The 17,977-nt window shown below is 35.5% G+C and overlaps 1 protein-coding gene across 2 annotated transcripts in view; it reads right to left on the bottom strand.

Annotated features, from left to right (window-relative positions):
- ATP6V1A (ATPase H+ transporting V1 subunit A) overlaps positions 1–17,788 on the bottom strand; it is a 55,610-nt gene extending 37,822 nt beyond the window's left edge. The window contains exon 1 of one of the 2 annotated variants that reach the window (XM_046659288.1): positions 17,642–17,788. The gene's annotated coding sequence lies outside the window, so the exon portion shown is untranslated. Of the gene's footprint in view, positions 1–17,627 lie in introns of both variants that reach the window. The other variant, XM_046659287.1, reaches the window with a different exon arrangement.
- Positions 17,789–17,977: the final 189 nt, after the last annotated feature.

Raw genomic sequence — 17,977 nt, 5'->3', positions numbered from 1 at the left:
ATATTACACTGACTTAACTGCTGAACAGGCCTAAGTATAGAGAAGTCTGATAAGCATGGTACAACATACTAATTTGTATCCATTAACTATCCTTCATTGTTACCTATGGAAATAGTGAAAATAAAAATACCCCACTAAAATCTTCTGGTTCACTGTTAAATGCCTACGCCTCTAAGTGAAATAGCACAGGCTTTTAAAGATGTTAAGACAACAACCATCTAAAACATTTTAACTTGCAATAAGTAAATTATATTGCAAGTTAGATTATATTAAAACTTAATCTTAATCCCAAATCTCCATAAAGTCTAAACTATCATGATACGACAATGCTAAATAGCATATAAACTTTAAACTTTTATATATTTAATAACTCCTTCCTGAAATAATATACAGCTATTCTCATTCTCATTTAAAAAATAAAAGCATGATACCTACTTTAAAAACAGTTGCTTTCATAAAAACAATGTACCATACATAGCTGCATTCATAGAGAAATCAACTCAATGATTATATAAAAAATTGCCTTTAGCTGCTGGCTCCTACTTTGAGGATAAAATGTGAATGTAATTAACAACTAAGATTCCTATAGTCACAAATTGTAGGGCTCCCCCCCAAAATCTGTGAAAGATTAAAAAAAAAAAATAAGTAAAAAAACCCTGCTGTAGAAAGGGAAAAATCCAGAAGGTGAGCCCAGGCAACCATCTGATCTAATGAGTCATCAGTCTCTTCCCCATACGCAGAGGAACACTGCAGGGGCAAATCGCAACACTAGAGGCCCACTTTTGTTTCTTCTGTTTTACAGGGTGCACTCCAAATTGCTACTGGTGAATGCACGATACCTGGCAATTTCATTATTCCAGAAATAATTCTTTTTACTACCAGTCTTAGATGATATCGCTGTTGGGGGCAAGGGTAGGTGTTATATAAAAGCTAGGGCACTTCACTGATACTGAAGCATTATTTTAATTTAACACTTGAAAAAGTACATTCTATATAATTGATTAAAGACTATCTTTGGAAATAGATTTTTCAAAAAAGATGAACAAGAATCTAGTTGATTACAATCAAATACTTATTTTCATACAGTTTACCTTCTGAAAAAAAGCATCATAAATCTGTTTAATACTTTTATACTTGGTTAAAAAGTTATAGGTAAAATTCCAGCTACTAACATTCTCTTTTATTTATAGAGTATAGGAATAAATCATCTTGTGAAACACTTTCCTATTCATTTTGTTTAATCTACCTACCTTGCAACCCCATTAGAGAGGATTATGTGGCAGATTACTGACTATGCATAACTAGTTCTGTATTTTTATCTTGCCAAGAAAATCCTAAATTGGTTCAAATTTTGGTAAGCCCATCAAGGTAATTCCAGGTCCCTTGCCAATGGCTGGTTTGGAAATGAGCATATAAGGAGGTTCTGAGCAATAAGAGGTAAGGCAAAGTCTGCGGGGGAATGATTTCTTTGCTCTTTTAAAAGTTACAGGCCATGAGAAACACTTTTTCCCTTGGGATGTGGTCATCTGCATGGCACGTGCAACCATCTTGGGGCACTGAAGGGAGGTGATCTAAGCAGACAGGCCACCTTGCTAAGGATGCAAAATTGTAAGTCAGAAGGCATCTGGGTCCTTGTTGCTGTTACTGGTTCACTGAATTAACTAACATAACAAGAAAGGAGAGATTCAAGAATAAATATTTTCATATGTTATACATATTTCATAGTGCTATTTAAAAATAAAAGGATAGACCAAAAGGTTAAGAATAAAGGCAAACATAAGGTCATTACTTAAATAGTTTATAAAAATTACTGGGATGGATTACAAGGAAATGTGCAGATGAAAGTGGGAATCAAAGAGGAGTGAAGTGTAGAAAAATCACAGATGGCAAACTGGACTAACAGAATCAGGAACGTGTTTCAAGGACACACACGCACACCCCTCCATTTATCAAAATAAAGGCATTCCTGTAAAAGAAATAGTAAAGATAAAAGCTACGGTGGGCAGTTAAGCTGGGAATAGAATTCAAATTGTTATCAGCTACATATACTTAAGGTTTATTAACAGGCTTGTCCATAACACTTTTTATAGCATTTCTAGAAATAATCATAGATTCCTTTCACTTCAAATTTTTATGAACAAAATTGTGCCATACTGAGTGTGATAATCCAAAGTTTTAACCAGAATTAATAAAATACCGTATTTAGTGTATAAGTTCTACGGTATGAATTTATAGGCTAGAAGCCAATGATCAACGGTAAAACTGTTATATGAACAGACTAAGGTACTCCTGTCTTCAAGGAGCATATTTATCAGTTCCTTACGCCCTCCCCTCCACACAGCATATGGCTTTGCACAGCAGTAACAATAAAATGTTCTGAAATTAAAAATAGATACATCATTATTGTTTGTTAAGTACATATTACACGCTAGGCATGATGTTAAAAAACGAGCACATCTCATTGAACCCTCAACAACAGTCCTGTGAGGGAGGTGTTGATTAGGAAGCAGGTTTTGAGACTGAAGCAACCCACTCAAGACGACAGAGCTACAGAGTGGTGAACCCCAGATTTAGTCTGATTTTAACACCTTGGGCATTTTATAACAAATAATTCAAGATCTTATTTTAGCCAGTAGCTTCAACCTTAATTACCTTTTTTTTAAAAACCAGGGGTGCTTCTTTCCCATTATTAACTGATTCTATGAGAGAATGACAAAGGATAACATGCAAGCAAAAGGGAGGGGATGAAACAAAGGTGATGTACCAGATCACTCACAAACTAACGAGAAAGAACTACAACAACCAAGAATTGACTGTTCCTAAAATACCCATCTCCTAAAGAACTAAGATTTTTAGAGCCTAATGCTGTATTTTATTAATGCCTAGCTTTGTAAGACGAATATAACCAACTGATTATAAAAGCCAAAAAAAACCAAACGCAGAATATCAATGTAACCACAAAGTAAATGGGCGTACCTAAAAGGAAAATGGGTACATTTGGGACTAATAAGAATATTAATGGAAACAGACTCAATACAATTTTGCTACTGTTAAAAACAGAGAATTGTAGTGGGAAATTTCTGGATAATAGACTGTCATAAATTTGGAACAATGAAGCTTCCTAAAACAGTATCTGAGTGAGAAATTCCTCACAGTACCTGAGTGAGAAATTCCTCTTATTTTTCTTGTTTCTTAGATAAAACTTAATAAACTGAAGTGTAAAAAGTTCTAGTGAGGCTAACAGTAATATCCCTTAGGACTTCTTGTGAATTTTTAGAACATTTTTTTGATTTCAGGTTACAAAGAAAAAATGAGTCCCCAGAGAAAGTCCCTTTAATTTTTATCCTAACTTACCAAGGATGTAAATAGCCAAAAGGATAGTCAAATGATATAAACAGTAAAAATAAGCATTTGTTACATACTTTTCTCTAAAATTTATTTTCAGAAGTAATATGCCTATAATTTAAAAAACACCCAAGGGAAAGTCTCACCACTTCAATATTATTGACTTATTATTTCCTCACAAATGATATTTTTACATAGTTGTAATTAGTACTGTAACAGTTTTACATATTGTTATTCAGAAGTATCATCTTAAACTGTATAATATTCCATTAAATGGATACCATAGCTTACTTAATAATTCTCTTTACTGGGTACCTACACGGCTTCTCATTTTTTGCTATTTTTATTTTTTACACTTTGCTAGTATACTTTATTCATTTTAACTTACTGACTAGGTGAAGCCAAGGTAAGGCAACCAACTAAGAATCCATAAGGATACTCTTTGCTGCTGATGTCTCACAGGAGCAATTCTTATACATACACACACACACATACACACACACACCCTCCTACCTGGAATACAACACTTCATCTAATTTAGGATACCAGGAATTGTAGCATACTCCTTTCTTTAATGTACTACTAAGAAAAAAAACCTGACAAATTACGGCACTCCAGAAACTGCAGGACAAACATTATTAATTTCAGTTGTTAAAATGTGAAAAAAAAGTATTTCCTAGAAACAATAATATATGGTATTAGAACTAAATACAGTATAACAACAGTTATACACATATAAGGAGGTCAGACTTGCCAACATTCATTAGAACAAAGACCTAAGAAACAGGAAAACAAAAGATCTCTGAACTGCTGGAATGACAGTCTTAATGTTTTCTGCACATTCCAAGAGACTTTTGTATAGTCTGCCTGACTCAAATTGTGCACAATTAAAAATTATTATCTAATATTTTGGACCACTGCAGATATAAAGCAACAAATCATTAAAGAGCTATGCTCTAAGAATAAATAGAAAGGAGACAAGGAAAGAGGTTGTGAATTGATTAACAGTGATACGAATGACCATAACCATCAAGGAAAGGCCAACTTTGGTTTATTATTTTCTAAGAAATATGGGAAGCAATTTGGCAATATGCAACATGGGCCTTAAAAATGTTCAAACCTCTGACCCATAAATTGCACTTCTGGGAATATATTTGATATGTGGATAAGGATTTATTTACATGTGTGTTTATTTTAACACTACAATAGTGAAAAACTAGAAATGTCTTTAAAATCCAATAACAATAACAAAACGGAGTTTAGTTTACTTGAAATCCTACAGTCTTTTCCTCTTCGATGTATTTAATAATAATAATGAAATTTCTTGTGTTAACAGTCTGCAATTCCAAGAGCACAGTGCCAAGGACTGTCCTTAGCAAACTCTCTTCTGAGAGGATCCTTAACCTTCACAGCCTTTGAGCACCACAATGGCTGTTGGGCTTTTGGATAGACTTTCTCAGATAAACTGCCTATGAAGTGACTTTACCAGTTAAAAAACATGCAGCAGTCCGGCATGAGACTTATCCCCTCCACAAGTAGTCAACCTGGAAATTTCACAACTACTTAAAAAAAAAAAGCTATTGCTCAAATACTTAGAAACTTCTCTTGAAAACTGCCTACAATTACCATATCACTCTTTGGAATGTTAATTAATGAGAAATTTTCTTGATTGCTTTACCAAGAAAACATATCACCAGCAGCCAAACTGGCCAAATATAAGTAACGCATGTATTGAGACCAATGTACATACATACATACTGTTGCAGTACATACATACTGTTGCAGTAAACATGCTTTTACATTTGTATTACAAAATGAAGTTTACATATCCAAATGAATCTGTCCTGTCATTTATTTCATGGATGGAATAGAAGAGAAAGAAGGTTCACAAACTGTGCACAGGCATATTAACCCAACAGCCCTTAAAAGGAGGCATCACTATAAATAGGTTCACCTCCAACTCAGGAATTCACAAAACCTCTGCAATGAAAATACGACCTAAAGCATAAAGTGAGGAAAAGAATGCTGCCTAACATAGGTGAAAAAACACTTCACAACCTCGACTTAGAGATATGACTTTAGTCAAAATTTAACAGACATTTTCAATTCAGAGGGCAAAAAAACCTGCATTTCTAATGGTTTGCCTAGTATTCTATGATTAATAACAATCAGGGTTTAGTTAACTAAACTGGCTTTGGGGAGAGGAGAAGGATTTAATCACAGATGGAGGCTTTCAACAGCACGATTTGCTAGGAATTAACTTCCAGTTCCCCCTGGTACGTGCTCATATTCTTCAATATTGCTCCTTTGTAGAACCTGCCACTACAGTAATTAAAAACCTGTGAATGGAGTTGCTCAATGTCCATCTCCACTGCCAGACTATAAATGCCAGAAAACCAGAGTTCATTCGCTTTGCTCACTGACTACCCCACTTATACAGTAAAGCACCCTGACACATAGTAGGCAATTACTAAATATTGCTCAGTGACAGTACTGGCAAGGTGTGTGGGAAACAGGCTCTCTCATTCACTGAGTGAAAACTGATACAGCCCCTTTGAAGTGCACTGAATACACACTTTGGCCTAATGTCCAATGGCCAAGATTTTAAAAGTCAATATTTAGCTGGGGTCAAAGCTGAAGCCAAATATTACCATCACAGAATGACCTTCTGATATAAAAGAATAAAAACTTTCATTAAAAGTTAAAAGTGCTATAATTTTAGCGGTTACTTTGTTTAATGCTATGAATACTAGAACACCAAATAATCCTACAAAGAATAGATAAAATCTCATCTCTATTATTCTGCCTTGTATTATTACTTAAAATTTTACAAACATTTATTAGCTCAAAAGGGCTACACAACCACATTCATAAATGGACAACTGACTTTTTTTTTTTTTTTGAGGAAGATTAGCCCTGAGCTAACTGCTGCCAATCCTCCACCTTTTGCTGAGGAAGAATGGCCCTGAGCTAACACCCGTGCCCATCTTCCTCCACTTTATATGTGGGACGACCACCACAGCATGGCTTGCCAAGCAGTGCCATGTCGGCACCCGGGATCCAAACCAGTGAACCCTGGGCCGCCGAAGCGGAACATGAACTTAACCGCTGCACCACCACACCAGCACTGACAACTGACTTTTAGCAAAAGTGCAAAGGCAATTCAGTGGAGAAAGTATAGTTTTTTAACAAGTGGTGTTAGAACAAGTTGATATGTAAACTCAGAAACAAGGTACTTCAATCCATACCTTGCACCATATACAAAAATAAACTAAAAATGGATAGTAGACCTAAATGTAAAATCTGAAACTATAAAACTTCCTCTGTGACCTTAGACTAGGTAGATTTATCAGATACAATACTGAAAGGACAATTCATAGAGGAACAAATTGATAAATTGTACTTCACGAAAACTAAAAACTTTTGTTCTTCAAAAAACATTGTTAGAATAAAAAGACAAGTTACAGACTGGGAGAAAATATTTGCAAAGCACAAATCTGATAAAGGACTGATATCTAGAGTATGTAAAGAGCTCCCAAAACTCAATAATAAGAAACAACACAATTAAAATGATGGGCAAAAGATTTGAACACATACTTCACCAAAGAAGATACATGGATGGCAAACAACTACATGAAAAGATGCTTAACACCATTAGGAAAATGCAAATTAAAACCACAATGAAACGCCACTCCACGTGCAGTAGAATGGCTAGCATTTTAAAAGTCTAACCATAGGAAGCGTCGGTAAGGATGTAGAACTAGAACTCTCACATGCGGCTGGTAGGGACGGAAAACAGTACAACCACTTTGGAAAACAACTTGGCGGTTTCTAACAAAGACTTTTATATGGATCTTCATAACAGCTTTCATAATAGCCAAAAAGTGTAAACACAATCCAAATATCCATCAATAGGTGAATGGATTTAAAAATTGTGGTATGTCCATACAATGGAATAATACTCAGCAATGAAAAGAAATGAATCATTGAAACATGTAACAACCTGGAAGAATCTCAAAATAATCACACTAAGTAAAAGGCAAGTAGGAAAAAAAAAGGTTCCATTTATATAAAATTCTAGAAAACGGAAACTAACCTATAGATACAGAAGACAGATCAGTGGTTGCCTGGGAACAGGCAGTGGTGAGGTATGGAAGGAAAGGATTACAAAGAGGCACAAAGGGAACTTCTTTTGGGGGTGATGGATATGTTGACTATATCAATTGCAGTGACGGTTTCACGGGTATATACATACATCAAAACATCAAACTGTACACTTTAAATACGTGCAAGTACGTCAATTATACCTCAATAAAACTATTTTTTTTAAAAGCACAAAATATTGCCAATATGACCCCTGTAAGGGCATAATGCTTACACAGTATATATCATATTCATTTTTGTTCTGACTTGTCAACTAATAGTTATAAAAGACTACACGGCTTATGAAGCTACTAAGAGAACTCTAAGCCTAGGAGCATCGTACGGGGAACAGTTGAAAACAACCAAACAAGTTTTCTGTTTGTTTAGAATGAATTTATGTGGCTCCTGGTAATTTATGTGGCTCTTGTCCTGTCAAGTTCAGCACATCCTGGGAATTTCCACAGTCCCTTCACAGCTCAGCAGTACAGAAGTCAGATATGCCTTTAAAGTATTTATTCATCTACGTTTTCAGAAAAGAGCTTAACGGCAATAACTTGGGTGAGGATTTAGGAAAATGTTAACCTTACCTTGAATGAACTTTTGAGCCATGAGAAAGAAAGGTTTGTCTTCTAAGACTCAGGCTAAGCTCTAATATTTTAGATATCAACGTTGCTATGGTTCAATGAATCCTCTGGAGGGGGGAGAGGGAGGGAGAGTTACTGTCTCTTGTTTTATACTGCACTAATTTGAGGCATAAATAGTTCACAGTAAAGAACTGAGAGACTGTTTATCTCTGCCTATTTACAGGTATTCCCCCCACCCTTATCCAACAGTATCTTTTGGTGAGGATGAGATCATATTTAAAACACACACACACACACACACACACACCGCTGAACAAGAGCAGGCATTTATGAATCTACATTCAAGCAATGTTGGCACACTAAGCTGGGACCTGAGCAGATTCCATATTTTAAGTGTCTGCTTGGATCACATTGAAGATTTTGGTGTCAGTCAGCCTGCTTTTTGGATTAATGATATGAGATTTCTTTTTCCTTTCTTGAAACAAATGAAATAGAGGCTACTGAACAGAAGTATGTCATATTCAAAACAATTTGTGGCTGTGGTAACTCATCTGAAGAAAGCCCCTCACTGCCTAATTCTGTGTTACCTAAGACTAGGACTTAAGAGGTTAATGAAAACCTATTTTTCAAAAGATAGTTATCCCTACATTTAGCTAGCTATCACACTCTGAATGTTCATGTTAATTGGAAATCTGATTCCCTATTTAACTATTTGAAAGCTCGTTTACATAATTGTTTTGATACATAAAATCAGCAACTATTCTATTAACAAAATATTTAGTATGACAATGTTTCTTATAGCAAAAGATGGAAATGTCCTTAATATGGAAACTAGTTAAATAAGTTGTAGTCGCTTAAGAGGCTGTATACTCAGCCTATACTCAATACTCAGGTATTAAGATAGCAATCTCTGCAAAGAAACTCCCTGGGTTCAAATCCCAAGTCCTATTACTTACGAGCTTTGTGACATGGTTGGGCATTTAACCACCTCATGCCTAATTTGTCTCATTTGTTAAACGGGTATAAAAATAGAAACTACCTCATAAGGTTGTTGTGAGGCTCCCACGAGTCAATACAACTAAAGCATTAAGAAAAGTGCGTGGATCAGGAATAAACTCTCAATAAATATTACATATGATGGTGATACATTAGTACAACTGAGTACTATAGTTAAAAAGAATGAGGCAGCTTTAACTGTATCAATGCAAAAAGATCACCAAGATAACACTGTTAAGTGAAAACTGTAAGATGCAGAATAACATGAAGAGGTGCTACCTTTGTGAACAAATACATGGTGAAAAAAAAGAATAAGGATGGAGAGAGGGGAAGAAAACATACACATATATGAATATATAATTTTTACTGTATTCATACATGTATTATCCACTCACCTTAATTAAAAATACTGTTGAATGGTTCAATGAATGCTAAAAGAGTTAAGCCAAGTAATAAAATTAATACATATACCTAATTAACTGAGCAAAGAGTATAGTAACTAAATAATAATGGCAAATATTTATATAGCTCTTATGTGCCAATTATTATTCTAATCAGTTTCCTTATCTTGTTCATTTAACCCTCACAACACTTAACGAAGTAAATACTCTTATTACCCTTAGTTTAAAGCTAAGGAAGATGCAATACAGAAAGATAAAAGTAACTTCCCCAAAGTCATACCACTGGGAAGTGGCAGAACCAGGATTTGATCCAGAAAATCTGGCTCCGGTACACATGTTCCTAACTTCCTTCCTATGTTGCCTCTCCATGCTACTCTAAAATTATTTTTTATTTACATATATGCCAACTCTTTTCAAAAAGAATACGTATAGTTTACAATAAAGAACATATATAAAATTAAGTTAATAAAATTGGTAATTAAAAGGAGAAAACAAAAAACATCAACATGAGAAACAAACACAGATGCTGTAAACATGCAACAAACCCAGCCCTAAGGCATCTGCCATTTCCTATGATGGCTTTGAATGACGCAGTAACTTCAGACTCTTAAAGGGACTGAAATCAAGTATTAAATAATTGTGAATACTTTTAATTTTGCTCCTTTAAAGACATTCTTATTTGAAGCTTTCTTAAAGAGAGTTAATCTTGTATTTAGCTTTTTTTTTATTCACCATAACCCTAAACTTAGACTTTTCCTTATACTGAGTCTGTCATATGATTAAGTCAGGTGACAGACACCATACTTGTGTAATATGCTCATCTCCAAAGCAGAAAGCACTCCTGGAGGACTTAGCATCCACACCAAAAATAAAATGTAGATTTATAACCCTATCTTGTAATGCCTATCACTTTCCTGTGCATTTTTGATAAAATGTCTTATTGGGTGCCCAAAGGTTCCCACGTATACAAAATTAAGGAGAATGTATAGGGTTAGCAGGATAATTTATACACTTCCTCCTCAGATACCTAAGTAATTAAGACAAAAAAACATTTCAGACAATTGCCATTTCAAATGGTATTTTTCCTCTTGTTAATGCCTCCTTTGCCCTATCAAATTTTCTATTTCTTTTTAAAAATGTAAATAGTTTTGTTTTTTCTAATTGCAGAAACACTACATGTTCATTGTGAAACAAAAAAAGCCCCTACAAATAAACAAACATGTAATATAGAAAAGTGTATGGAAGAAAGTAAAAATCACCTGAGATGCCTATCAAGCCATTCTGAGACAACCACTAAACACTTTGGTGACTTTCCTTTCCTGTAGTTCATCTTGTACAGACATGCACAAACATATAGTTTTACATGCATATATTATTGTGGATAACATGCCTTTTCCCTTTCTTTCTTTTCTTTTGGTTATTTCCCCTTTCTAATGCACACAATCATATAGTAAGCATATATGAGACTCATGGTGTTTTTCAATGTTTTAAAAAAAGGAGGCCTCATTATATACATTTCCCTAAATTTTGCCTTTCTCACTTAAGATACATGATGGAAATTCTTTTAGGGTATATTTGGAAATTCTTTCAAGTCACCAGTATGGATTTAACTGCTACTTTTAACTGACTTCAAAAACATTCCATAGTATGCCTGTGCCATAATTTATTCACCAATTCCCCAACTGACAGGCACTCCCTTTGCTCCCAGGTTTTTGCTACTACAAACATTGCTGCAATCAACATTCACGTAAACACGTGCTTACTTAGTGGTGCTTCTATTTCTAAGGAAAAGACTCCATAGACTGGGAATGTGGGATGGAAGAATATGTATTTTCAATATTAATAGATACTGCCTGATCGTTTACTAAAAACCTGTAACAATTCACAACTCCACTAGCATCTTATGAGAAAATCTTTCTCACACATCCCTGCTAACAGTAGGTTTACCACTTAATTTTTGCTAGTCGGAAAAAATATTTCATTGTTAGTATATTGATTACTAGTGAGATTATATGTCTTTTCATAAATTTGTCGAATATCTGGATTTCTCCCCCATGAAGTTCTGGTCATTTATTTTATCCATGTTTCCACTGTGTGGACTACTTCTTAATATGTAATAGTTCTTGCTAATGTTAACTCTTTACCTGTTATACAATTTCAAACATTTTTTTTTAATCTGTCTTTTGTCCTTTATTTTTTTCATTGAAAAATTCTTCATTTCTATGTCATATCATATTTTTACTTTCATGGCTTTTAGATTTCCTGTCTTGGTTTAAAAGGTCGTCACTACATATACAAATAAAATTTAGGAGGTTAACATTTTAAATATTTTATTGGTTACATTTAAGCTTTTAACCCAAGTGAAATTATTTTTTGCATATGCTGCAAAGTACTGGCTTGATTTTACTTTCTTCTAGATAGACAAGTTGTGTCAGTTATATTTACTACATATGTGCCCTTTTTTCCCATTGGACTGAAATATCACTTTGTCATGTATTAAATCCTTTATATGCTGTGATTTACTTTTGCTTTTTAAAATTCTGCTGCACTTACACAAACCTAAAAATATATCTGCACCTATAAAATTAAATAACTTATTCAGTTATCTGGATAAGTCAAAACATTTTCACTTAAGATATCAAAGTAATTAAATTAAGAAGAAATCATTATTTCAATGTCTTAATTCTCTATCAAATTAAAAACAAATTTTGTTGCCCAAAGCAATGACTATTGATTATAGGAACTCCAATATATGGAGGGTATAGTATTAAATTTTAAATCTTTCTTTAATCTCCCAATCTAGAGATAATGACTTATTCTGATGCATTTCTTTCCAACTTTTTCAATATGTATATGCCATCACTACTACATAAGTATATAGAGTTTTTTGGGGTTTTTTAAAAGATTTTTTTATTTTTCCTTTCTCTCCCCAAAGCCCCCCGGTAGATAGTTGTATATATATATTTTTAGTTGTGGGTCCTTCTAGTTGTGGTATGTGGGATGCCACCTCAGCATGGCCTGATGAGTGGTGCCATATCCGTGCCCAAGATCTGAACTGGCAACACCCTGGGCTGCCGAAGCGGAGCTCAAGAACTTAACCACTTGGCCACAGGGCCGGACCCTATAGAGTTTTTTAAATCAAGTCTTTCCTTCAATTTTATAAGTATTTCCCAATTTAATCAGTCTTCTCTATTTTAAATAAACACTTTAAAAAAATTAAGCTAAGAAATAACTAAAACAAAACATAGTCTGTTTTTACTGCTCAAGCACATATGGTGCTCTTCTGCATCACACCATACATTAACTATTTTATTTTCAATGAAATAAGCTTAATTATTTTTCAGAAAAGAAACAAAACATAGCATGTTGTAAGTATAATTTTTAAAAAGATTTATCACCAAAAGGACAATAGTTTCTATAGATAGCATTAAGATTCAAAACTGAATATTTTACTGTGGTAAGCTAGTGATAATACTGATACCAAAAAAACAGCAACAAGAAAAAATCATAGGTTAAATCTGAAAATACCTATGAGATACCATCAATTTTTAAAAATAGATTATTGAAGTTGTGAAATTTATTAAATAAAGCTAACTACAAACAAACATAAAGGGGAGTTTGAAATAAATTAACCATTAGATAATTTTATTCATAGTAGTGACTAATTTTAAAGATGGCTTTAATAGTTTCAAGTAAAAATAAAGATTAGTATAAAAACATACATCCATTCCAGTTGTCTTTACAAAATGCATACACAAGATACATGTATATTTACTATATATATAAAACATATATATATAAAATACACTTATATAAACCAACATCACTTTTATTTCACAACAGGAAAAAAGAGAATAGTAAAACTTAAAGTCTCTACAGAATGAAAGTAAACAGAAAATATTGTTAGTGACTACAATTTATTTCACTATAATTGAGAACTTGACATTAAAGAGAATACTCAATAATCTATTAATAAAATATTTCCTTAGAACAAATGAGTTATAATTTTTTTCCAGATTAAGGTGAAACATAAACTCATGATAGCAATACTTCAATTATTGTTTAATTTACTGATATTTTCCAATACAAAACCACTAATCTTTGTGAATCATCAGTCTAGGAAGGGAAAAATTTTACTCTAGTTCATGTCTCCATTATGCTTTCTACACTTCTTTGTCTACTTCATGTGAGAATAAAAACAGGCAAAATAAAAGTCACAATTTTCAAACATAAGCATAAACTCAAAAGTCCCTATTCTATAAGTCTGTACAGTTTTAATATATTTCTATAATCCATTGTAGGGATAAAAATTTAGAAACAGAAGAACTACCTCCTTAAATCAATTCCACACAGTAATGATCACAAGCTCTGGAAAATCTTTATATAGAAAATATTAAGTCACTGCAGTTGCCAAAATAACGGGCTTTATGTTGCTATACCTCAGCTCCTATGGATAAATCTGTTCTAGAATCTTTGCTAGCAGTACATTTTTCTGGCTCCTCTATTTTTCTATAATAGCCTAATTTCAAATTCTACTCTTTTCTCCATACCCCAAATCTGTTGCTCAAATTTGCAGGATGTCTTAAGTCCCCTTTAGAAATTCAGTATATAAAATCAAACTGATAAGTAAAGTTAGTTAAAAAAAATTTAGGGGGCTGGCCCCATGGCTGAGTGTTTGGGTTCACATGCTCCAATTTGGCGGCCCAGGGTTTTGCTGGTGGTGATCCTGGGCGCGGATGCGGCACCGCTCATCAGGCCATGCTGAGGTGGCATCCCACATAGCATAACCAGAAGGACCCACAACTAGAACATACAACTATGTATTGGGGGGCTTTGGGGAGAAGAAGAGAAAAAGAAAAAAATACATACGAAGTATGTACTAGGCCCTCTGCATTCATGACCTAATTTAATAGTACCTATGGGATAGATTTAAACATGAAGAAATTTAAACTTAGGTTAAGTAAATGGTTCAAGGTCACACAGCTTAAATAAGTGGAAGGGACAGAACTTCAACCCAGCTCTATATGACTGGGAAATCTATTCTTGAAAAGTCTGCATTATACTGCTCTACATTTAAATACCACTCAGTTTTTAAAATACTTTCACACAGATTATCTAAAGTTTACCTCACTTGAACTCACAAGACTCTTGAGAGGAAGATTCCTAAGTATCAAACCCCAAGCCCCCACCCCCAACTTTACTTAAGAGTATGTAACTAAAGTGACAGAGCTAAATGATGATCCTCTGACTTTTAGTCTAGCGCTATATCAATGGTAGCCTGTACAGAGTGACTTTTTCATCAAGTACAAACCACTCCTTTTCCCTTCCCTTCCATATTTGGATGATAATCATACCTATTAGTAAAATATATGTTGTGAAAATAAGTTGGTCACTGCATTAACAAAGTCCATCTGATGTTTATGTCTATTCTATTGACCATGATTTGGATGGTTATTACCGATTTATATTTGAAAGCTAATACCTAGTACACAACCTTAGAAGGGGCTATGATCTGCAAGAGCTTTAGTAGTAGTTTAATCTCCTCGTCCAACTGTCAAACACTCATTCAATAAACAATTTACTAAGTATCCATCAGGTACTTCAGCATCCTGGTGCTAAAAACACAACAGTAGAGACACTGTCCTTGAACTCCTAGGAGCTTTATCATCTACTAAGGAACAGCCCAACAAACAGTAATTAAATACAATGTGCTAGAAGTGAAAATAGAGGAATAGAAAATATTGTGTAGTAGTCTATAGGACTGAGTGGCTAGCTGTGCCCATAGGGGAAGAGACCATTCTTGATGGTGGCGATTATCTATAAAGGCAGTAAATATAAGACCTCAGACTAAGCAGACAAGAGGTGTCAGGGGCCCTAACACAAAAACTTTGTGTGCCATCTAATGTTGGACTACAGCACAATTGCCTAATGTTAAGATTTCTACATGTAATATTCAAAAGTTGATAAAGCTAGTCTCAGAAATGGCTTCCAAGCTTCAAATCATGTGTGCGTGTGAATTGTGTATAATGTCAAAGCTTTTTCACATTCAACTTTAGTAGCAATTTAGTCACCAATTCCTGCCGCTAATCATCCAGATTTCATCAGTGGTCTAAATGATTGCTTTCATAAGTTCCCTAAAATTGGGGGAATTGTGAAGTAAAACTGCAGACTCATTCAACCTCTTTCATCTTGACATTTTCCCCACTACTACTCGATGCTTTGTGGCTGGTTTTCTCTTTTCCATTTTAGTCTCATCCAGACAGGACCTGTTTGGACTCCCAGTTCACTTAAGGAATTCATCTTATTTGGTGGAATGTCACCTGGGCAATCAGGCAAGACTGCTTCTATTTTTCTCTCCTCCAGAGATCAGGAAACCTCACTCTGGAGCAAATTAATAGATAAAACTAAATTTATATGGGTAGCAGGCATGGCTACATAAACATATCAATAGATTGGTGCTATTATCCAATATGGGTCCTATGTACAAAATGCTAAAATTGTAAATCCACAATAGCGGCCTTCTTTATTACTTTGGGGAAGCAAGAAAGATCTTTAAGGTAATGTTTTCTAGTAAGGAGCATCAATAGGCTAGTTTTCCTATTTTGAACTTACTATAAAAATATTTTGTTAAATTGCTATTACCCAAGAATTTTAGCTTTTTGTTCCCCTTAACAAAATAAGACCAGTTTATTTGTAGAGAATTTGGAAGACACAGAAAAAAATAAGTCAGTCACATTCACCACTCAAAGATAACGATTCCATCTTCCTCATTTTTCAGCTGTCTTTTTAATGGATTCAAGTACACTGGTCAGAAAAATACAAGGTTTAACTGAGAATATGATTTTTCAGATTAAGAAAAAGTGTAATTTAAATTTTAAAAATCAAGTTTGCGATTTCTGTAAGGCCTTTCAATTTAAAAGAACCAAAGGACTTTCTGAGTTTGCACCATAAATAAAAGAGTTTAACCCCAAACTAAAAAACACTCTTCCCTAACACACATTGTTTGGGATCAAAACATTGGTTACTACATAACATATGAAATGGGCGTACACTGGGTTAAGTAAAAACCCAAGCAAAATAATTTCTGTATTTTCACAAAATACTATTCATCACAATCTGAAGAGGTCACTTTGAGTTTTACAAACCAGGAAAGCTAAGGAGGGATACAGTGTTAGTTAATATACATTTACCACTGGTCAAGGAATTGACTGGGAGTAAGATTTTAAGAATGACAAAAGAGGATGTCAAAGGCAGAAGATATGAAATCAGCAATATCTCAACTTAACCTCTTCACCTTTAAGTTTACGGTCAAATACATTTGGTTTAAGTATATTCCCAGCCCAATTAGTTTCAGAAGAATTACTTCCCTTTCCGGGAAACCTAGTCACTTTTCCATAAGCTAGCTTGGGTTTCCCGCAGATCACGACGCCGCAACACCATCTTTCAACGCCTCCCCATTCAATGGAGACTGTCGCATTACCAACACCTCCTCTTCTGTAGCTGGTATATCTTTATTCCCAATTGTCCTCTCTCTTCTTGCGCCATAAAATCAGAGAAGAGAAAGGCAAAAGGCCTGCTTTTACCCTTCCATTCCCATCCAAGGCATGTGAACACCTACAGAATGCCTCCCGCAGGGATGTCAGATAACTCAGAATTACTGAGAAAGCACATTCGGAAGCAAGCTTTACAGTGACTCCGCAGTGAGGGCCACATCAGTGACATTCCCTCCCAAGCCTGTCTCACCGGAGACGCCTCTGCCTGCAGGGTTTTTCCTACCTCTCCACTCCCCGGCCCCGGGCTGAAGGTGAAGAGGTGCAGGTCCTCTGCCAAAGAATGGACTTTGGGGATTGGTACCCAGAGGCTGTTGCAGACCCCGAGAAACGGCTGGAACAATCCCATTACCCGAAGCCCCAAGGACTTCGAACAGGGAAACATAATGGCCGCACTCACTCCCAACCCCGGGAAAGCTGGACATCTCAACCCCTAGGTTGCAGGGGCGACCACAGTGGGGGAGTAGGGGCAGGAGAATTGGAGAAACGAGCTTCTCGCCGATGCAGGATGACAGTGGGAAGGAAGCCCCGGACAGCGGAGGCCGCCGTCCACACTCTCCTTTCTCTTCCTCCTCCCACCCCTTCTGTCCCCATCAGCCGCCGCTTACCGGTGGCCGCTCACCTGCCGGGGCGCGAGGTGCAGAAACAGTCCCGATCACGGCCCCAGAGGCTCTGTCACTGCGGGAGGGGAAGTCTTCAGCTGCAAGGGGGGGGGGGCGGGCCCAAACAGTCACGTGACCTCGAGCTCCGCCCCCGCTGTCCCCAGCTGCGCACGCTGCTTCTCTGGCGCTTACATTCTTGCGGATTGTTTGAACACTAGTTTTCTTGCGATTAAATTTTTTAAAAAACAAAAATTTTCACAACGAGTATGTTGTAAAGTGCAACGTAGAAGGCGTGGGTGGGACGGGTGAAAGTGCATTGCTAAGGAAGTGACGTTCACGCCATGATCAGGGGACCG

This window comes from Equus quagga, chromosome 4 (genome assembly GCF_021613505.1).
Source record: "Equus quagga isolate Etosha38 chromosome 4, UCLA_HA_Equagga_1.0, whole genome shotgun sequence".
In the NCBI taxonomy this organism is placed as follows: domain Eukaryota; kingdom Metazoa; phylum Chordata; class Mammalia; order Perissodactyla; family Equidae; genus Equus; species Equus quagga.
This window is presented reverse-complemented; position numbering and strand designations above follow the sequence as displayed.